Below are 25,042 nucleotides of genomic sequence, written 5' to 3'. Positions count from 1 at the left end.
GACATAACAGAGGACTCAGGTGTTATTCCACTGTACCCTGTAAATTCACTGCCATGTCCCACCCTTGAGATAGAGAAGAGATAGAGAAGGGCATAGGCTAGTTTTTCTTGATCAAATCTCCTTTATATGAACGCAATCGCGGGTAAAAGCTAGTCTAGTAGTAAATAAATAAAAATCTATGCCCCTTGGCGCCAACGGGCCAGATAACATAATCTTTATAGATGTTCTATATTTAGTTTTAACGGTATCATAATTTCACACCGAACCGGCTCTATTTCTTTGAATTCTACTCGTTTCGTTACAATCATAATAATTTATGTCAAGTTTAATTAAATTACAAAGTGTTTTACTATTTACAATTACAAATTTTAAACTCACTGTTTATCTTTCCTTCTATTTTCATCCTGCCTTCTCATCCTCACCTATCATCCCTCACTGGTGCCCCGTCAGGGTATACCGTTAGCACAGGCGGAGTTACTAATCCATTATCATTCAATAAAGAACCCTTACTCTTCCGTGTTTGTCGTAGGAGGTGACTAAGGGAGGGCGAAGGATAGGGAGCAGAGTTCCTTAAAACATTTCCAAGGTCTACTCCCCTTATGGGGGAGCTCTATGTTCAACAGTGGACAGTAAATGGATGATATGGTATGATACATACAAAAAAAAGAGACTTCCTTTTTGAAATAGGGTAAAATCTTAGAATGAATGAATGAATGAATGAGTATACTTTATTTGCATTATACAATATAGGAAATAAACAAGACAATTTACAATTTACTTAGATTATATAGATAGAGCATCGAGTCTCAAAAACGGGTCAAGTTTTTGTCAGCTAATTGTCAAATTAGCTGACTCCTTTTTTATCAGTGTTCTATATACTTACGCACCCAATTTATCTTGACGTATCTATAATTAATTATTTAATAAATAAATATAGTTATTACGCATTCAAAAGATAATAATAAACATAGAAATTATAAAGGAATCAACTTATAACTATTTATCGCGTAAAATTATATGAAAAATTTGACCCGCTTTTCTCGAAGCATTTGTATGGAGACATTCAATCTACATAATCTAAGGTTTAAATATAAAGAATTTATTGCTAAAAGTTTAGTATATTCATAATATTTTGGTATGTCCGTTGATTAGATTTTAAAATAACTGCAAACTTGATAAGAGATTGTGACCTTGCCATTCTTATCTGGTGGGACTCTTATTTGGATTTATCGTTCGCGAAACAAAAGGCCTCTTAATATAGGTGATGTAGTATTAACAACCGACTTTTTTGTACAAAAATATTTTTTAAACACTTTTTTTTTTATACAACTTAGAATGGCAAACAAGCTGACGGTCCACCTGATGGAAAGTGGTAACCGTCGCCTATAGACATGAGCAGTACCATAGACATAACAGAGTATACTTTTTTGCCCATGATACCCCCCATGCGTTGCCATTCCTGAGGACTCAGGTGTTATTCCTCTGTACCCAGTAAATTCACGCCATATCCCAACCTTCAAACCGAAACACAGCCATGCAAACAAAACTGCTTCACGGTTGAAACACGAATGGGACAGAGCATATAATGGCGGGGTGTCAATGGGGGATGATACTATAAAGATAAAATCTGATCAGTCAGCCCAACATGGCGAGTTCACAGAGTAATAAATCCCAAGATTTCTAAAAACGAACGCGGGAAGCGTTGTCTTGTAGTTAACGTTAGTTTTTTTTTTTTTTATTTTTATAAAAATATTAATTATTCTATACAAAGAGTGTATTAATTATTCAAACGCACACGTCCAGAGTAACAAGATACAGAAACAACAGATACAGCTAAATAATAAGTGGCGTTTATCTCTGTAATCCACAATAACCGAATTATATTATTAATACGAAAAACACTGTTTCTGTTGTCATACCTGACAAATGTAAATAGAAAGAAAGTAAGAAAGAAGCTATATTTTGCAAAAATATCTACATTACACCCACACAGGGGTCAAATAAATGATTAAGAATTATAATAAAGAAACTTCACAAAAAATATATATATATATATATAAATAAAAAAAATACGTATACGTAACAGTTTCATCCAAAATGAGTGTGTGTGTAAATAGATATTATATTTAATATGTATTGTTCAAGATTTTGTTTCACAACAAAATCTAATAAGTACAAAATTGGTACGAAATAAACGCGTAAATAAAATATATTTGTGGATTGCAAAATGAATCATGTCAATTGGTGGGGGATTGAAAAAGATATAAAATACAGTCAAATTGATAACTTTTTCTTTTTCGACGGACTTCAAAAAGATGAAGGTTCGGTTGTATTTTTTTTATATATATATATATTTTTTATTGCTTTCTTTATGAGAATTGTTTTTTTATTACTATTTTTTATATTACCTCATAACTCCGTTATTTATAAACCGATCTAGGAATTTTTTTCTTTATCTGAAAATATATGCTTACAAATTAGTTCTATTAGATATTTATCAAAATCTGTTCAGTAATATACTTTTTAAATTGAAATAACTGGTTTTGAAAAGATTGAAGCCGGCTTTTTTTGTTGAACGCAATCTTAAGTTATTGAAGCGAAACTGTTCCAGCTTCAATAGCGAGTGAGCAAGTAAGGTGAATAAAGAATAGATGACACAGATACACTAAAAAGCCTCCCTTTAGTATTGCGCGGAGAAATCACAAGTTACGAATCTGTAACTGTAACAGAGAAAAAATAATCAATTTTTTTTTTTTATTTCCTAAATTCACCCGATTCAGAATCGAACCTGTACTTTAATTTGCACGAATCAACGCTGTACGTAGTCATGTTTTTATTTATACATTATTTCTAATAAATTCAGCCGCGTACTGTTGTACGCGGTTTTTCTGTACACAGCGGTTCTGCGTATGTGTGCACAAAAGCGACAACACAATTGATTTTATATGTGAGGGTGACAAACCGCCGTGGACGTGTAAATTCACTTAAGTTACATTTGGATGTGGCAAGTTAGACTTGGATGCGTATTGACGGGGGAATGGAAATGAAATAGGTATAGTTGGACAATTGTTTTTGTGCACAAAGCATGAGATCAAATACAAATATAAATTTATAGTAATACTCGTACATGCGTACTGATTTTTACCACCGTACAACCCGCCACAAACTAAAGTTTCATCCCAATCATCTTGACGAGTGGCGGTCTTCCACCGTGCGTTTTTCAAGGCACTTTCTTCCACGCACAACCATTCTTTGGAATCAACTTCCAGCAGCAGTATTTCCGAACCGATACGACAACATAACCTTCAAGAAAAGAGTATATTCCTTTTCAAAAGGCCGGCAGCATACCTGCAATGCCACTGGTGTTGTGGGTGATCATGGGCGGTAGTCACTTACCATCAGGTGAGCCGCATGCTCGTTTGCCCCCTGTGTTGTAAAAAAAATGTCAAAAAAAAGTATAACTAAGGATTCATTGAAAGCATTAGTGTGTAACATAACTGCAAAGAAATTCTTGATTATATAAAAAAATCTACGTTAAAATGTAAATTAGTGTTTAAAGGACTTAGTGAGCCGACATAATGCAGTCACCCGTTGAGAGTACAATATTATGTTTCCAGTTAATGTTTATTGCATTCACAAACCATGTTATCTCTGTGTGCGCTTAGGGCGGTATGGTCACTTGTCGTACTGTATATGTATACAGTAGAATCTTACTAATCCGGCACTTCAATAGATCGATACGTCCAATAATCCAACACACTCAATTACAAATTATGACAGATGAAGAAATGTTTGAAGCAGAACAAAATGAAGGAAGCCTTAAAGAAGTATTGGAGCTACCAATCAATACAAAAACTGTACTTACTTTACTGTAAAAGTAAAACCAGATACAGAATTTAATTGTTGTATGTAATATAATACTTATAACTTAACGTTATATTTTATTATAATGCAGATAATGTGCATTTTAAACATAACTGATGTATGTTTAAAATTTGTTAGTTAGTTGCTTCCTACTACATTTTTATGCAAAAAATAAGGGGTGATATATGGTGTTATTGTCGTAATAATAAGAAAAAATCTATTTTTAATTACTTTTTCCACATAAGAGTTTTTTAAGCTGTGTGAATAAAAGAAATTTAAATCCATATAAAGTTTATTTTTAAATAAATGCAATGATTAAATTAATCTTCTCAAAATCTATAATTTAATTCTGATAGCTACGAAATAATACTTGTTAAGATAAACGTTTTCTATTTTCATTTATAGTGCGAGAGAAATAAAGTAAAAAATAAGTAGATACTACGCTTAAAATTTGTGTTGATCAACGTAAATTAATGATGTCGTATACGTTCAATTAATGTCTTGAAAATATTTTACAATCTTCGGAATGTGGAACGTAGCGTTTGTACGTAGGCTTGATTTCATTTGTCATTTGTGTTTATGTTGGAAAAATATTTTTTTAAAACAAATATTCTTGTCTGGATGTTATGCGAGATTGAATATCCAAGTAATCATCATTGTAATTGACAATGGTTATTTGATGTTAGTTATTATATTCTGAACACTTTTCTAACAGAGATTGGTATTTTCTTATATTTACAGGATACAGAGGAATAATATCTGAGTCCTCAGGAATGGCAACGCACGGGGGGTATCATGGGCAAAACAGTATACTCTGTTATGTCCATGGCACCGCTCATGTCTATAGGCGACGGTTACCACTTTCCATCAGATGGCTTGTTTGCCATTCTACGTTGTATAAAAAAAAACCTGCAAATGTGTATGTAATCATTTTTAAACTTAAATGTACTATCATTGCCTCCCTTGTTCTTTATTATTACTCTATTATTAGTGAATGGTCCCATGTTTTATATCCATTTTATTATTATAAAACATCATTAATACTATTTTACTTAAGTATCTCATAGTAGATATATGCATATTTTCTACCTAATGAGTTAAGGAAGTTATTAACATAATTACAGTACACCATAAAACTTTGACGTTTCAAATACAACGTGACTTTATTCACGTTGTGTTCAAAACGTGAGAGAGCGATAAGAAAATACATATTTCCAGATATGGGAATGGAGATGTGGGGTAGACTAATAAATATAAAAACTAATAAATATTAGTTCTCATTAAAAATTTGCATAAAGCAATTATACTTAACGAATATATATATATATATGCTATATATATATATATATAATTGTTGTTCTAATATGAAATTATTGTCAATATTTTTTTCTCAACAAATCATGATTTATTAAAAAGTAGGAAATAACATTATCATCATAGTTAACTCAACTCAAAGTAAATTTTTGAATTACAGACATAACATTAAAAAATATACGGATAAATTTCAACTTTATTATCTGTATATGTTATGTATCCAGCTGCTTGATTTAAGGAGAGACTACTTCTGTCTGCATTTTCTACCGCCTGTATAACGAATTGTCAACCACTTTTCACTATCGCACCGCTCGCCATCGGCAGAGAATCCATCTTCACACCCTAGAAACAGAATAGTCATATACACTACAGTTTCAGAGAAGTTTCCTTTCACGAATATAATGGTTGTGAAAGATTTTCCTGCTGTGGTCTTCCCTAAAGATTACAGCAGGAGTTTTTCAAAAAGGATGTATTAAGGTTTCTTAAGGGTGACAACGCATGCGGTTTACAGGCATCCCAGATATTACAGGCATCTACAGGTTACGGTAACCCCGTTTACCATTAGACGGATCATGTACTTGTTTTCTACCATAGTAGTATAAAATTGCATCAATTTACTTTCGAATAAATGAATAATTTATGTAATTTTATAACTTATGTAAAGTAGTATAGTACATGTACATATGAAACATGTAAAGGTACTTAATATGTAAAATATTTATCTGTATTGCACAGACAGACCATTACTTCATTAATATACTGGTAAAACAACAATTACGTGGCAAATATTAATAAAATAAATTTATATAAAAATGCCAAAAAAACTGATTTCAATAAATACTGTTTTTAATTATGTATAAAAATCCGTTGCGAATCGTTTCACATAGATAATAATGAATTATTAGCTTTAGGAATGAACAGGCAAAAACATCGGAAGTCGGTTGTTGTAACCGCCAAATGCCGCATCAGTTAATTTCCGTTCATTCACGCATCCTTGTAGGAGTCGATGAACTTATCGTGTGCGAAATTGGCGAGCGAGCCTGTGGCGCGCGCTGTCCGCCACCACTGTACCACGTGACGACTCTCGTTCCTCAATACGCAATTTACTGTCCATCGATGAGCTAAAACGTGATCGAACAGAGTCACAACTGACAAGAGCAGCGATGTACAAACATTAGTCAGTGCAATAATGGGTGTTAAAAGTGAAACCATGGTTTTTAGTAGACGTCTATCGACGAGCGTCTCGGGCACAAGGTCGCGCGGCCCGACGCCCACCGCTATAAATATACGCAGACATGCAAAAATGCGGTACATAAACATTTATGTGCCCTAATATGTGCGGCAGTTGTATCTACGTATGTTTATTTGATTCATTCCTTAGCGATTTACATGGACACATCGCCGTTTGCAATCGTATTTGTAGAGATTTCATATCCCCCCCCCCCCTCCCGACTCGAGTCGAACAGATGGCATAGAAACAGTAAAGTAGAACAGTTTCAATAATTTACCGGCAGTAACTCTGGTACCTAGAATTTCTGCCTAATTTTTATTTAAAAAAAAAAACAAATATTTATTCAATGTTTCTTTTAAATATTAACGAAAACAAAGTATTTAATACTAACAAAATTTGTTTATATATAAAAAATAAACAAAAAGTAGGAATAAATTACTAAAACGGTGCCACTCAGCTGTATGCCACGTCCTTTGTGAATATGACCTCCATTTTCAGTACATATTTTTATTTATATTTATAATAAAAAAAAAACGATGGTACATTTTTGCATCATATTTTGTACTTATTTTATCATATTTTTATCATCATATTAGCTGTTAAGTAGTTGCCACGCTTAGCAGGCGGGTTGACAACAGCAGCTTGTGGTGATGTTTTAAGAAGTATGTTGCTGCCCACTCCTTGACTATAAAGTTCCCTTAGTCTTAGAATAAGTACGATATAGTGCAGTGAAAAGAAGGCTCATAATTAATCAGTGATGGATAGATCTGAGCTCATAGTGATGATGATGAAAAAAAGCCATTTAAATAGTTCCAGCGCATTTCACATACTTTATGTAAAATCAACATGATTCATGGCTGTTATCGTTCCTAATATTAGAAATGTGAAAGTATTTGTTTGTTTGTTTATAGTGCGTGAACGGCTTAACCAATCACTATGAAATTTAATATATATTATATTGGAAGGAAAGGGATTGTTAGTAATGGAGACTGAGAATCCCATTGCTAGCAATATACCCAACCACGTCGACCTACTCGCGGTTCTCCCTGGAAACTATTAAGTGTTAATTCCTGATGAATTCATCATGATGGGCTAACTGACCTGTTTTCATTCTCATTTATCACCCTTCACTGGTGCTCCGCCAACGTATCCCATCAGCGCAGGCGGGGTTACCATACTATTTTCACCAACCAAAAAGAAAGAATATATATATATATATATATATATATATATATATATATTATATTCGTTTTTTTTTTATTAGTTTGCTAACTAGTAAACATATCCTGGTCAAGCGAACGAAGTCGCCAGTAAAAGCTAGACCTTTTACGCACACAAATTTATATAAATACATATTTACCTATATACCAAATTGGTATGAAAAACAAAACGTCCTTTTTAAACTATTTCCAAAAAGAAGAAAGTTAAATTTGTCTGGAAATTTTCATTTATACGTTTTGTTTCAATGTTATATCAATTTTGACAATTAATTTTGAATACTATAACTGTAAAAATGTATATTATTTTAGCACTAGTTATATCTATAGCCACATAATGCTATTTTATTAAAATTAATTCTATCAAAAAGATAAATTGTAAAAAAAATGCCAAGTCTCGCCACGCAGTTCTATAAAAATTTTCAGTCTCATATAAAACCAAGTCCGTTATTTCAGTGTCTATGGAAGTACTTATTTAAAAACTCTGTTATAAATTATTATCTAAACAGATAACTGTCAATATTTATGATAATTATGATTTTAATATCAAACATCTTTATTTCTATAATAATTATAATGATTGGCAATAGCACGGCAACATTTTTCCTTCTTTTACAGACCAAACGGTAACTAAAAATAAAAATTTGAAGTATCTGAGATTGCTAGAAGTTTTTTAAAATTTTGATATTTTAAGTAATTAATAAAAAAATTCATTATTTTTCATTTAATAAAAATTAATAATGAAATTATTTTTCATTTTTTCCTTCCTATAAAGGTTATACGTAAACTAAAATTCTAAATTTGAAGTTAGTGAGATTGTTGGAACAACTTAGAATTTTGATTATCGGTGAGTGTCAATGACAATATTATTATGAACTTTGACTACGATACTTCATAAACTATAGGTATAATTATCAGGTACTCGTATATTGGAAATTTAGCTAGTTATAATACGAATATGTGCTTTTGATCACTAGAAATTCAAATTTCAGGCTTTATCCACATTGAAGTGTTCTCATAGTGACTTATGGAATTTTTTACCCAATATGTTATAAATGCCGTGAGGCATTTCGAGAAAAGAAAGATACGGCCGTGCTCGTCTTGGCGAGAGCACTGCTGTGCCTCTTGACAGCGCAACCACAGATTACAATTAGCGAAAAATAAATAAACGGTGGTTTTTTCATCTCGACTACCTCAAAAGTTAAAATGTTCTACTCAAAGAATAATATTTAGTTTTTCTTCTGAACTCCTTATGATTCTGTCAATATTTTATTACTAAAAAAGTACCAGTGAAATTTAGAAAAAAGCTCTACCTACCTATGTACTAAGATTTACTTAGGACTTTGATTAAAAAAGAAAACCTAAATGAGTCCTAGGCTCGTAGGGAAGGTTATAAAATTTACTCGGGTTTTTTATCTAATGAAGGTATAAATAATTATAATTAAAAACTCTTTTAAAATAAATCTATACCTAAACGTAGATTTTTTAATGCCCTTCCTACTCTGTGATGTAGTGGGTTCAAGCAACAGTTTTATATTAATCATAAAACGATTGATTTAATCCTAGCCTTATCCTGAATCTTCGCTCACGTAGTACATTCTAAAGTATCCTATGTTTTAAGTTAAAATCAATCTATCTATGTTCTAAATTTCATTCAGATCGGTTCAGTCGTGTTTGCGTGAAAGAACACCAGATTTCTATCTTTACAAAGTTACATATATATAGGTAATAGTAGAAATATTTATTTATTTACTTTTAGGAAAACCACTTTCCATTAGGTGGGCCGTCAGCTTGTTTGCCATTCTAAGTTGTATAAAAAAATATATATAACAAGTATGTCTCATAATAATTATGTGAACGATTTTACATGTAAGTCTGTAAAATTATTTACATATGAATTTAAAATGACAATACAAATAGATATAACTAAGTATTAATAAGAACTAGGGCTGCCATCACCTAAATTGCCGACACCGAATAAACACGGCAAAAATCCCGGACATTTCGGCGAAATATGGATTTTTCCCCAGAGAGAGAGAGAAAAAATATTTTTTAACATAATATATATATATATATATATATATATATATATATATATATATATATATATATGAATATATATACTAATATATATTTCAATTGATTGCCTATCTATAAAAAAATTGATTTTTTTCTGATGGGTGAAAATGGTGTGGTAACTCCGCCTGCGCTAACGGGATACGCTGGCGGAGCACCAGTGAAGGGTGATAGATGAGAATGAAAACAGCCCAGTTAGCCCATCATGATGGTTCATCAGGAATTAACCATGATAGTTTCCAGGGGGAACTGCGAGGAGGTTGACCTGGTTGGATATATTGCTAGCAATGGGATTCTCAATCTCCATTACCAACAATCCCTTTCCCCCCGACAACAAAAGAGTGTAACCCGGACACTTTTCAAAAACTCCTGCCTCCGGCCCCCGGACGCTCTTCAAACTCCGGACAAATCCGGGAAATTCCGGATGGATGGCAGCCCTAATAAGAGCTATACATTTTCCTGTGATAAAAATTCTATCATATATTGACCTAGTATAAGCAAATAAAAGACTGATTCCATTGAAATCGAGCAATTATTGGTAACGGCGTAATGTGTATACAAACAGACATAAAAGATAAAAGAGTACGTTATACCTATTGTGCCGCTGGTTTTGTGCTCAATAAAGATATAAATAAATAAACGGCAAATGTTAATAATGTTTTTATGAAGCAATATATTTTTTGCTCGTTTTTTTTTTTTTTTTACAACTCAGGGGGCAAACGAGCATGCGGCTCACCTGATGGTAAGTGACTACCGCCGCCCATGGTCACCCACAACACCTACGGCATTGCAGGTGTGCTGCCGGCCTTTTAAAAAGGAATATGCTCTTTTCTTGAAGGTTATGTTGTCGTATCGGTTCGGAAATACTGCTGCTGGAAGTTGATTCCAAAGAGTGGTTGTGCGTGGAAGAAAGTGCCTTGAAAAACGCACGGTGGAGGACCGCCACTCGTCCAGATGGTTGGGATGAAATTTTAGTTTATGGCGGGTTGTACGATGGTGAAAATCTGCAGCAGGTATCAATCCGAACAATTCTTCAGAGCACTCCCCATGATAAATTCGGTAGAAGATACACAGAGATGCAACATCTCTACGCAGTTTCAGTGGGTCGAGCCGGACAGTAAGACGCCGATCGTCAACAATTCGAGCTGCCCGACTTTGAATGCGGTCTAACGGAAGGAGTTGTACTTTTTCAATCGACTTCAAAATTTTCTTCTCAATTCGATTTTTTTTTTATGTTTGTTATCTCATAACTAAGTCAGTCGGGGGGAAAGGGATTGTTAGCAATGGAGTTTGACAGCCCCATTGCTAGCAATATGCCCTATTAGGTCGACCTCCACGTGGTTCCCCCTGGAAACCATCGTGAACAATTCATGTTGAATTCATCACGATGGGCTAACTGGTCTGCTTCATCCTCGCCTATCATCTTTCACTGGTGCCCCGCCAGTGTATCCTGATAACGCAGGCGGGGTTACCATTCCATTATCACCTATTAAAAAAAATATTAACTCAGTTAGTTGTAAAGCGATTTGGAATTTTTTGAAATGAAATGAAATGAGTTTATTTGCATTAAACAGTTTAAAATTATAAAAGGTGAGATTGATTCGATTGATATTTATTTTTCATTTTAATTATTATCACTACTGTATCGTCTATCCAGATTATCTACTGGAGTTTAAGTGTGTACTTTCTTTTTATTATTTTTTTATATCACGAAGGTGGCAAACATACAGCCCGTCTGATAGTAAACGGTCACTGTAACCTATAAACGCCTGTAACACTAAATGTGTCACGTGCACGTTGCTGACCCTGGAGAAACCTTAATACGCCGTTTTACGCTAGCTTGGTGCTTTAGCATAGATTTTGGAAACTTCCTTCTCTTGCGCTGGTGTATTACGATTTGTTCTATCGCCAATTTTGACGGCCTGGAAATGAAAAATAATAGTATTGTATTATTATTCTATCATAACACACGGTACATAAATTATAACGTAGATCTTAACAAATGGAAGTCTATTAAAAAACCAGTCAAGTATGAGTAGTACTTACACTCCGTACATAAATATATAAATATGAGAAAAAATTACCTTCATTGCATTTCTATTACGAAATAGTTTTTATTGTTGGCACGACAATTCGTAATTTCTTATTTGAAACCATAATCACATAATTAAATTTATTTTTTGGAGATTTATCGATAATTTCTTGAAAACGGTATACTAGTTAGAAATACCTTTTTATTTATCCTGTAAAATTCACATACAGGCATATAAACTATATTTTTTTTTACATTTTTCGCTTCTGAACTGCGGTGATGGAAGGCTGGAAAGTGATTGTGGGGGGGAGAGGGGTGTTTTGCTCATATTTTCGATCTTAACTAAAGTACTACGCTAAACTACTCTACGAATCGATTTCATCTCGAACAAGTGAATTATACGAGGTCTGTCCGGAAAGTTCGTATAAAAGTGTTCTGGAATGCGAGAAAGAGGAGTGGGGAGGCCAGGTAACCCCTTCCTTATGTCCCTAACAATGCTTCAGTTCTGGTCTGACCGCTGTGCTCACGCCATCTGTGAAGTTACCTCTTAACGATCGGCATGGAGCCCGCTTCCGTTGAAGAGCAGCGCGTCGTAAACAAGTTTCTCTCGAAACTCGGCAAGAATGGCCGTGAAATTTTTGCCGATCTAATTCGATAAGACATCCGGGGAACCACGAACAAAAAAATCAAGAAAATCCCGCTCAAATGTCAAGACAATGTTGATTGTTTTTTTCGATGTTCGGGGATTGTCCATCAAGAATCGTCCCTCCAGGCCAGACAGTTGATGGAAAATTCTACGTCGATGTGCTCAGACGCCTCAAAGCTCGTGTGGCACGAGTTCGTCCAGAATTGGCGCGAAGGGGCGTTGGATTCTTCACGCCCCTGCCCACACCTCTCTTGTTGTCCGTGAGTTTTTGAGTAAAAATTCCATTACGAAACACCCCCTCGGATTTGGCCCCGTGTGACTTCTTCTTGTTCCCAAAAACCAAATTGGTACTTCGGGGGCGGCATTTGGTGGACATAAATGAGATAAAAAAAGCTACGACGTGGCAGATGAGAAACCTACAACCAGAGGACTTTCAAGGAGCCTTCTCACAGTGGAAACGGCGTTGGCACAAGTGCATTATGTCACAGGGGGATAAAATTTTTAAAAAACTTTTATACGTACTTTCCACAAACCTCGTATTTGTATTGTTCTACGATTTACTTCCACTAGTAGAACTGAAAAATCCGTTCTGCTCTCTTTTATGTCTGTTTTGGATCTTATCGTTTTGGTGATATAATAAAATAGAACTAAACCAACAAAAAATAAGCTTTAAATTCCCTTAATATTAATTAGTTAATTTAATTCTATTAAAATTATACTGAAAATGGTTGAACTAAACGGAGAAAAAAGGCCGTTTTGTTCTACTCCCTGTAGTGTGATAAAATTAAATTGTAGAACTATATGGATATAATCAATAAATGCGTACTAAATGGTTTGTGTATATAGGTATTTAATTCCGCCGTCAAGCTGCTTACTTACTTGTATTACACCTGTACATAGGCCTCTCTCAAGGCACCCCACTGGGTACGGCCTTCAGGTCTTTGCTTCCATTTATTTCCACTTTATGTATATTGTTATTCCACATAGCTGTAGATATACGCTGTATGTGACATATTGGTAATTTTTATCATACTAGTTTTCAACCATTATTGTGTCTGCTTCTTTATCTTGTTGTTTTCTAATATCTATTTGAGGGGGGAAATGGATTGTTAGTAATGGAGACTGAGAATCCCATTGCTAGCAATATACCCAACCAGGTCGACCTCCTCGCGGTTCTCTCTGGAAACTATTATGGTTAATTCCTGATGAATTCATCATGATAGGCTAACTGGCCTGTTTTCATTCTCATCTATCACCCTTCAATGTTGCTCCGCCAGCGTATCCCGTTAGCGCTGGCGGAGTTATCGTACCATTTACACCCATCAAAAAATATCTTTTTCAGGTTGGCGTAATGTTTTTTTCTGCCATTCATCTCTGTTTACAGTCAACTCTCTAGTCACTCTCTTTCTGGCCATGTCATCTTTTACACAATCCATCCATCTCTTTTTGGATCTTTTGCATTTATAACCATCCAGTTACCAAGTGTGCACTTGGTACCAATAGTGATTTTTGTGTATTGTCTAATGTAGTCAGTAATTGGTAATTAAATAAACCTATGTAAATTCAATGGTTAACATTTGCATGCCATTTGATGAGGCGAAACGTAATGGACATCTTGTAAACTTGACACAAGCTACATCTTATCTACAATGTTTCTGGCAAATAAATTTCATTTCATTCTATATTCATACGTAATACCTTTCCTCCCATATTCTCTTCTTCCCTACGCATCACATGTTTATACCATGACAAACGACTATTTCTCATCTTCTCCATTATTGATGCTACTTTTTAACTTCGTCTTGTATACTCATTCTTGATATTGTCCATTCTTGAATCTACACGATGCTCGTTGAGCAAAATAAAAAGTAGTGCATTTTCTTCCCCATTCTTAAACTACGTGGCTGACAATTGGTTCAGCCAGTAGTGGGGGGAAGGGATTGTTAGTAATGCGAATTATCAGTCCCATAGCTGACAATATACCCTAACAGTGGTCCCCCTGGAAACCATTGTGCTGAATTCCAAGTGTATTCATCGCGATGGGCTAACTGACCTGCCTTTTCATCCTCATCTGTCACCCCTCACTGGTGCCCCGCCAGCGTATACTGTTAGCGCAGGCGGGGTTACCATTCCATTATCATTCATTAAAAAAAAATGGTTCAGCCATTAGAATACTAAAAGGTAACAATCAAAGAAAGTTTCGTATTTATATTACTAGTAGCATCTCGCGGCTTCACCCACGTGAATCAGTGTATAAATATTATATTTGTTAAATTCGAATATAACCTGTGTACCAAATTTCATTGAAATCCACCCAGTAGTTTTTTGAGTGAATTTATTCAATGTTCGTATTCATAGTTAGAGTTGGATTAGTAAAAATTTGTATTATTAAGAATAGAATAAATTATGCTCAAGGTTATAATGCCAAATGGGATAGTCAAATAATTTATCGACCATTGCCTTGAAAGATAACACTATATGCCCATATATCGCTGAGCATACTTTTTTTTTTTTTTTGTTGGGTGAAAATGGTATGGTAACTCTGCCAGCGCTAACAGGATACGCTGGCGGGGCACCAGTGAAGAGTGATTGATGAGAATGAAAACAGGCTAGTTAGCTTATCATGATGAATTCACCAGGAATTAACCATGATAGTTTCCAGGGGGAACCGCGAGGAGGTCGACCTGGTTGGATATATTGCTAGCAATGGGATTTTCAGTCTCCATGACTAACAATCCCTTTTCCCCCGTTGAGCATATTAGAATCCAACGTGGCGAGCTTACCGTCGTCACTTGAATCGATTCGTGTAAATGTAACTATTGCCTAGTTATACAGTATTTTGAACAGAAGCCAAATGCCGCAAAACGCTAAATAATTTGTTAATGTTTTATGGGAGAAGTCAGTTCGGCAAGCCGCCCACGTGCTCAGATCCCTCGGTATCTAGTCTAGAAAAGTCGCACACGTTTTCAATATATCGCGTAACCTAAAATTCTAGGTATTCCAAAATTATGTACCTTATGTCTCGGTCATAGGGTAGCATTTCATCTTGGCATTTTTTTTATTATTATTTCAGCCGTTAACTGTCCACTGCTGGACATAAGCTATCCCCTATCTATATAAGGGGAGTTTTGCCAGTAGTTGCCACGCTTGGCAGGCGGGTTGGCAACCGCGGTTAGGCTTTTACAGATGTTTTAAGAAGAACGCTGCTGCCCATTTCTCACCCTCACTCAGTCGCTTCTAACGAGACCCACGGGAAAAGAAGGCGCGGTCCATTCTATGCCGGGACCACACGGTGATATCTTGACATACCACCTTGAATATAGCCATAGAAGCAGTCAGTTTTCGTGCTTAAATAATTCCTCATCGCTTCTTCTTGATGTGGCAGCTAATCCGTAATCATAATTGCATCCTCATTTATAAACCCTCACTAGTGTACCGATAGCGGAAGCAAAGAAGCATTCCATTACAATTTTGTAAAAAAAATTACTTCGTAGCAGATATAGCTGAGACACAGGTATTTATCTGTCAATAATCACTAATCACTAATAGTTTTGGCTATTTTGCAATATTTAGTTGTCGTTTAGTTTGTACAATAAATCAATACAGTTAACATTCCAGTATATTCTTTTATTTCAGTATATAGAACACTAATTTATATTTTAATTAATTATATAATTATTTATTGTCATGATACTTGTATAAAAAGTAATGAAATTGTAAGAACACGTGGTCTCGCTGACTTGTTCACTCGAATTCGGCCCTGTAGATATAAAAGATTGTTATTTGGGTGGGGAGACACTTCTTGTCCAACCGTTGAACAGAACAGAGCTCCCTGACATATCAATAGTGAACAAGTATAGTGAACCACGTGGTCATTTTATAAAATATATCACAATTATTGTTGATGGAAGTCCTAAAGAAGTTATATTCAAATAAGTGTCAATGGAGTAACAGAAGTTGGGTATTTATGTTATATTATTTGTTATATATCAAATGTAAAGTAAAATAAGTAAATATATGATTTAATTGTACGATATCTAAAATAAATGACCTAAGGGAACTTGTGCTTTATTTCTATTTATTACCATGAGACCTTTATATTGCTAAATAATATATTATATACATATATGTAAAGTTAGTTTTACATAGTACCCCACATATAATTTTATCTATATTATAAAGAATAAATTGCCCTTTTTCTAACACCCGCATGGATCTTGGTTATCGCAATATGCAATTTTTGGAAATAGTAATATTTCAATTTCGCCATAACTTCAAAACAAAACGTCCAATTTTAATCATTCAAAGACCAAATATTATTTACATAAACTGTACTTAGTGATGAAATAATTTATTTTGATAAGAATTAATAGCATGAGTAAAATAAATGCGTTTAAATGTAGTCCAAAAAAATTCAAAATTTTTAAATAAAAAAATGGTTGTTGTGCTTCACTCGACATAGATAGGTATAGTGTGTCGCGGACGCAAAATAAGTAACTTTTCTGGTTGATTTTTAACCCTTCGGAACCCTATTTTTTTCAAAATAAAATTTAGCCTATGTTACTCGTGGATAATATAGCTTTCGAACGGTGAAAAAATTTTTAAAAGCGGTCCAGTAGTTTTTGAGCCTATTCATTACAACCAAACAAACATACAAAGTTTTCCTCTTTATAATATTAGTGTAGAAAAAAAAACTAATTTAACGGCAAAAAATATTATTAAAATGGATTCAATATTGGCGAATATATCGCTTGAATACACACATAGAACTCTTCCTTTATGTAGTCGCTTTAAATATACACGTAGTATATTTAGATTAGTAGGACTGTACGAACTTGGAATTCCCTGTAAAGAATTGCTGTTTAGCGATAAAGGCGGCCATTGTTGCCTCTTTATCTTGCTTTTGTGTAATTAAGTATTAATTTTGTTTATATATATATATATATATATATATATATATATATATATATATATATATATATATATATATATATATATATATATATATATATATATAAACAAATGTAATAAAGAATATATAAATATATACACACCCGTACATTGGTAAACTTAACTTAGGTTTACTAGCATTAGTTGGTAAATGTAAGGATTTTTATATATATATATATATATATATATATATATATATATATATATATATATATATATATATATATATATATATATATTGTTAACCGTTATAACCTGTTTTATTCGTTGAATGGAACAATAGTTTTCATTCATTCATTTATTTAATTATATATATATAATATAAAAATTGTGTCTTCCATTACCAGTTTCTCTTACGTCTGTAAAACAAAACACTAGCGGTTAAAATTGTCTCATATTGGCAATGAAATTAAACATTTACATCGAATAAGAGATATACTAAAAAATATCGACACATACGACTTCTCAGGCGGTCAACAGCGGGACGTACAAGGTCGTAGGTGAACGGACGGGCGACCGCTTGGCCGACTAGCCGTTTTCAGGTAAAGATGTCCTTTGAATACGGGGTTGCTATGTCACTAAACTTGAATAAATCTTGTTATATAGTAGCTCCGAAAGCTTATCTTGTTTTTATTTACTGAGCCAATTTCAAAAGGAGTTTCTCGATTCGTCTGACTTTTAGCAACTCTTTGTTACTCGATTATATCGTCAATATTGGACCGATTTTAATAATTCTTTTTGCAACTTTGGTTGGACTCATTCTCGTATTGGTCTCATATTAATTTTGTGACGATTGAACTAACTGTTTCTCTTTGCAGGGCAAAAAAACTGTTGCTAAATAGTATTTGTATGTGAACACGTTATTCCTTATTTTAACTTCAAAAATGTATTTACAATGTATAGGTACATATAATAAAACTGTAAAGGTCCAATGTGTATACATAGAAAAAAAAAAACGCTAAAAACCGAGTCAGGAGGATGTTAGATGTGAAATAGAACTCATCCAGAATTTTTCAAATTTTTTGTTTCTCTGTCTGTTTGTCTATTTGTCTGTTTGTACGGGCTAATCTCTGAAACTGTTGGACCGATTTAAATGAAATTTTGCATGGTGGTACACTTCTTCTATCTTTTCTCTATCTTAGTACACAACATACTTAAGTAAAGTTATTTTGACCTAAGGCAAAGATTTCCAGAGTATTCCCAGACATAATAGATAGGTAGGTACATACATCGTCATATGCTAAACAAGAGTAACAAATTCAACGCACACAAAGTCGCGGGCATCAGCTAGTGTAACTTATCTATGAAACATATTGTTATTTATAATGTGTATGTTTGTTCAAGTCAATTTTTAGTGATGCAAAGTATTCTTGCTTTGTGAACTAAATAAAATGGGGCGCACCTTCCGTTCCTAAGGGAACTACTATTACTAAGAAAGTTTACTAGTCGAGAAAAGGGCAGCAGCCAAAAAAACTTAATTAAAAAATGTTATGATAATGTTAATGATAAATATTATGATTATTACTGCAAAAACTAGTCGCTGTTTCTTTTTTTTAAGTGCAATAAAGAATATATATATATATATATATATATATATATATATATATATATACACATCCGTACATTGGTAAACTTAACTTATATATATATATATATATATATATATATATATATATATATAATATATTGTATATATATATATATATATGTTCGATGCGTAGAAGCCAAAACAACAATTAGGAATAATGCGTGCCTGCCATTCGAAAACAACTCAGACAATAATATCTCACTGGAATTTTCTTTATTATTGTAGCAAACAAAACAATACAGAAAATTTCAGTGGAGACGGGCTGTTAGTACTTATCCAGACAGACTTAGGGTTGGCAATACTTTACGAATAAAAGCGATTTTTGAATCGATTAGAATGACGAAACCTGATAAATTAAATCACAACATATTTGGATCTACAATCGATTTCTCTAAAGTAGATTTTTTCGAGATTATATTTTTAATGTGAATTTAAATCCAATTACGAAAAAAACTGATAATTTGTAGTTTCTATTAAGCTTTTTTTACAACTATATCATTTATTTGTTTATATTCTTTTTACAAATTTATTAATTGTCGTAAATTTGCATGTGTTTAGATACATTTATATACTTGTAAATTTTACGGTTCTTATCAACACAGAAAAAAAATAGAACCTCGATATTCTAAAATGAGAAATCGATTACTGTATCGATTTAGTGCTGTATATCGATTAAAAATCGATTACTAAAGACAAACAGTTGATTCTTTGATCAATCTATCTCAGATCTCCATGCCTAGAGTCACAGTATTAGTAATCTTAAATAGTAGAAAGGTTCGATGTCAATGGGTCAGCTAAAAATATGTGTAAATCTATAGGGTTGATCCCTATGGATTTCTTTGCTAATCGAAAAATTTATACAAGGTTATTCGAAATATTAATACTATGTCGAAAAATGGTACAGTACAAGTATTTATCCTACAAATATTATAAATGTTAAAGCCCTGTAGGTCTCGGCATAGAATAGGCCACCCCTTTTTTCCCTATGAGTGTCGGAAGAAGCGACTAAGGAACCTTATGGTGGAGGAATGGGCAGCAGCGTTCCTCTCAAAACATCTATAATAGGAGACTTTGTACAAAAGTCGATTGCTTGGGTACTTCTGTCCCATTCGTGTTTCAACCGTGAAGCAGTTGTGTTTGCATGACTGTGTTTCGGTTTGAAGGGTGGGATATGGCGTGAATTTACTGGGTACAGAAGTATAACACCTGAGTCCTTAGGAATGGCAACGCATGGGGATATTATGGGCGAAACAGTATACTCTGTTGTGTCCATGGTGCTGTTCATGTCTGTGGGCGACGGTTACCGCTTTCCATCAGGTGGGCCGTCAGCTTGTTTGCCATTCTTACTTACTTTATAATCGATACTTTACGAAATAATGGTTTCAGTGTAATAAGTTAAAAATTTTCAAATAACGAGTTTTATTTTTAAGTCGATTTTTCAGTAGGTTTTAATTTGGTAGACAAAAAACCACTATCTGTACATTCAATAATTCCTCCAGACGGGGTAGTAACAAAAAAAAGTAAAACAAAAAACATAAAGTAACATTTATGTACATACTAATGTACATGACTAATAAAGAAAAATTACAAGGAAATATATAAGGATATATGTGTTTATATGAATTACAATAATACATAAATACTTCGAGGACTATATTTTGTACTGAGTTGAGTTGAGGAGTGTTTCATGTGGTTCACGACTGACAGCGAACATTATATCATATTACATTTAATTATACATATGTGTTACAGTACTGTTGCTTTCCTGGGTGAGCGTATTGAGTGACTACAAAGCTCATCCTGTTGATGAAATCTTATATATAAAATTCTCGTGTCACGGTGTTTGTTACCAAACTCCTCCGAAACCGCTTTATCGATTTTTATAATATTTTGTGTGCATATTCGGTAGGTCTGAGAATCGGCCAACATCTATTTTTCATACCCCTCAATGATAAGGGTGACCTACCCCTTAATTTTTTTTAAATATTTTTTATTTTCATTTTATTATGATTTAGCATTGAAAAATACATACAATTCAAATTTTCACGCTTTCACGATCAACCTATGTTTTTTAATCGCGATTTTTATATACCGCAATAGGGTTGCATGACGGCAATCGAATATAATAATTGTAGTAGGCTAAATTTTCATATATAGTTCTCGAAATGATGTATATGGTAAAACAACGTTTGCCGAGTCAACTAGTAAATAAATAAATAAATAAATAAATTGTACCTTAGTCCTTTTACCTTTACCCTTAACATTGTCTACGTAGACTTATACAATATTACCATAAAAACAATTCAAAACGTCGCTTATCTAGACAATGTTTAACAAAACTTTGTTTAAATGATTACATTTTATTTTGAAATTTTTTTTGTCGGTGTATAATGTTTATTTGTAATTTTATACGCAAAAGTCCATAAATTATTATAATAAAATATATTACATTAAACACCTTTTGTTTTTTAATACGATAGACTTTCTTTTATTACATAAACAAGAAACATAAATGTTAAACATGCGTTTGAAGTAAGACATCTAAACGTGTATTGAATACATATCTATCGCGAGTTTAACTTTATTTTATAGTAAGGCGGACGGATATTGATGGATAGAGTTAAAGGTCGTTATATCAGCCTTTAACTGTCCACTGCTGAACATAAGCCCCCCTTTTGTTTGTAGTTGCCACGTTTGGCAGATGGATTGGCAACTGCAGTTTAGAGATGTTTTAAGAGAGACGCTGTTGCCCATTTCTCGCCTTAAATAGTTAAAGGTAAATTCTATTAATATTACAGCTGCCTAAGTTTGTAACAAGGAATGGATGTTTGTTAGTCTTTCACCTAAAAACTGCTGAACAGATTTGAATGATATTTGGTACATGAATAGGTTATATCTTAATGTATTACAAAGGATACTTTATTTGCTAATTAACGCGGGCGAAACCGAGGGATACAATTTAAAAGGCTTCAAGACTGAATTGTGAAAATGGCATCCAATTTGATGTAGTAGTTTATGAGTGATAACGTAACAAACGAACAAATAGAACAAACCAGAGAGAGACCTTGTACAAAAGTCGGTTACTTGGGTACCTCCGTCCTATTCGTTTCTACCCTGAAGCAGTTGTATTTTACATGACTGTGTTTCGGTTTGAAGGGTGGGATATGGCAGCAAAATAACAGGGTACAGAGGAATAACGCCTGAGTACTCTGGAATGGCAATGCATGGGAGGTATCATGGGTGAAACCGTACATTCTGTTATGTCCATGGTACTGCTCATGTCTATAGGCAACGGTTACCACTTTCCATCAGGTGGGTCGTCATTGTTTGCCACTATAAGTTGCATTAAAAAATGAAAAAAATTAAAGGTAGTTTTTCTTTCTATCTTCATATCTTTCTTAAACATCTTTTACGTACAGACGTCGTTACAATTTTATTATATTATTAAGATTTTTATACTTACCACACTAGAAGGAAACGCTGTTAAACCCACTCTGTACTGTTATCTTCCATTTCCGTGGAAATTTCCAGAAACCCTTCCTTAGTCGATGCATGACTATGTCACATAAGGAAACTTTGTGTCAGTATTCATATTACAAGTGCATTGATAATTTTTTATACAACTTAGAATGGCAAACAAGCTGACGGCCCACTTGATGGAAAGTGGTAACCGTCGCCTATAGACATAACAGAGTATACTGTTTCGCCCATGGTACCCCCCATGCGTTGCCATTCCTGAGGACTCGGGTGTTATCCCTCTGTACCCTGTAAATTCACACCATATCCCACCCTTCAAATCGAAACACAGCCATGCAAACACAACTGCTTCACGGTTGTGACATTGAGATAAGACCGATTTAGTTTATTATTTTGTAAGTCATTCCCGATTTCTATGTACCATTGAAAGCTAAAGATTTCTAACATCCACAGTGACCTTAGAGATTGTTGCTATGTCGCGCACTGTGCTCTGAGGCCTGAAGGTCGCTTACATTACGTTTGTAGGGCTGGCAATCTGTTTTTTTTTTGTATATTTGACTTTGCTACTCTGTCGTTAAGTTTTTATATAAAAAAAAAATATCTTCTCTAATATATTATTAGACAATCTTATTATTAACTTACTTTTTTACTACCAATTTTTTTACTATTCGCCCGCTACTATGTACGCTTGACATACAGAAGTTGATAAACTAAAAAAAATAAACCACCATATATATATCAAGATGAAACATACACTAGATTTCAATTTAGATTATTAGGTACATAATTACGAAAATCAAATTTGTATCTGCACAAATATTAACATACAGACAATCAGACAAAATTTCTAAAAAATATTGTTTTGACATCAATTGGTCTTATTGAGAACTCCCCCCCCCCCATATTTTATACAACTTAGAATGGCAAACAAGCTGACGGCCCACCTGATTAACAGTGGTAACCGTCGCCTATAGACATGAGCAGTACCATGGACATAACAGAGTATACTGTTTCGCCCATGATACCCCCAATGCGTTGCCATTCCTGAGGACTCAGGTGTTATTCCTCTGTACCCAGTAAATTTACGCCATATCCCAAACTTCAAACCGAAACACAACCATGCAAACACAACTGCTTCACAGTTGAAACACGAATAGGACAGAGGTACCCAAGTAATCGACTTTTGTACAAAGTCTCCTTCTGTAGAGACATTGCTTAGTTACAATTTTATCACATTAATTTATCATATAGTAAAATGAGACTTGGAGATAACAAACAAACTAATGGTCTACATAATAGGAAGGGTAACCATCATCTATAAACATGAATAACGCTATGGAAACCATTGAATAGAATATGACGATCATGGTACTCCTTATTGTTGGCATTTCTGAGGATTAGAATGTTATGGCTTCATAGGTAAATTCATCGCCGTATTCCACCCTTCAAACCGAAACACTCGTACAAGCACACCTGTTTTAAAGGGAATAAAAAAGGATTTATTTATCGCTTCTTAGCGTTTCAACGGCTTCACTGTAATTGTTATGAAAATTGTAACGCATGTATTAACATATGAACTGTCATAGGGCACTTTTTACTCCAGTCATGCGAATATAACGGCGGGTGCTGTTAATATTGAATAAAAATAGCACTTAGTTTTTTTTTTTTTATAAGACCGAGAGCATACAAGCATGCAGCTCACCTGATCGTAAGTGACTACTGCCGTTCATGATCATCCGCAACCTAATTAGTTGGGGCGAAAAGGATTGTTAGCAATGGAGTTTGACAGCCCCATTGCTAGCAATATAAGGTATATTGCTTAGGTCGACCTCCCCGTAGGTTCCCCCTGGAAACCATCGTGAACAATTCTTGTTGAATTCGTCACGATGCGCTAACTGACCTGCTTCATCCTCACCTATCATTCTTCACTGGTGCCCCGCCGGTGTATACCGATAGCGCGGGTGGTGTTACCATTCCATTATCATCCATTTAAAAACCTAGTTAGTTTAAAAAATAATCTATATCTAAAAAAAAGAAAATCTTTTTATTATTTATATCCATTAATACTTTTATTAACTTAAGAAAATTTATAAGTAAACAAAAAGTTTAATTAAAAACATGTCCTTGTTCTTTTGTAGTAGTAAAAGAAATTACAAAATGTATAATATTAATGAAGCGGAAAAATCTATGGCAGACTTAGAATGTATACTATTGATAGAGTTGTGTAGTCTGTTATAATAAAAATTAATTAAAATATAAACAAACTAATTATTGACCTGATCACAAGACAGTGTACTGATGGTCATCAGCATACTGTCTTGTGCATACAATAACAGTACAAACAAAAAAATTTATAGAATTGTTTAAATATTTACATTTGTTCCTAATTTATTTTATTTAGACAGTGTTTCTGTTATTATTTCAACAAAACTTTTTTTTTGTTTACAATACAGGGAGCAGACGAGCATGCAGCTCACCTGATGGTAAGTGGCTACCGCCGCCTATGAGCACCCGGAACACTGGAAGCATAATAGGTCTGCTGGTGTCTTTTAAAAAACGAATATGCTTCTTTCTTGAAGGTTATGATGTCGTGTCGTCGTAGATAGGAAAGTGTGGTTGTGCGTGGAAGAAAGTGCATTTAAAAACG

The 25,042-nt window shown here is 33.8% G+C and overlaps 1 long non-coding RNA gene across 1 annotated transcript in view; it reads right to left on the bottom strand.

The window, feature by feature from the left end:
- Positions 1 to 5,259: 5,259 nt before the first annotated feature.
- LOC128200197 (uncharacterized) overlaps positions 5,260 to 25,042 on the bottom strand; it is a 33,545-nt gene continuing 13,762 nt past the window's right edge. Inside the window, exon 3 of the long non-coding RNA XR_008252597.1 lies at positions 5,260 to 5,520. This is a non-coding gene — a long non-coding RNA (uncharacterized LOC128200197). The remainder of the gene's footprint in view (positions 5,521 to 25,042) is intronic.

Source organism: Galleria mellonella, unplaced genomic scaffold (assembly GCF_026898425.1).
Source record: "Galleria mellonella isolate WM207_F2 unplaced genomic scaffold, CSIRO_AGI_GalMel_v1 utg1674, whole genome shotgun sequence".
In the NCBI taxonomy this organism is placed as follows: Eukaryota; Metazoa; Arthropoda; class Insecta; order Lepidoptera; family Pyralidae; genus Galleria; species Galleria mellonella.
The sequence above is the reverse complement of the archived record's forward strand: the minus strand, read 5'-3'. Positions and strand labels throughout refer to the sequence as shown.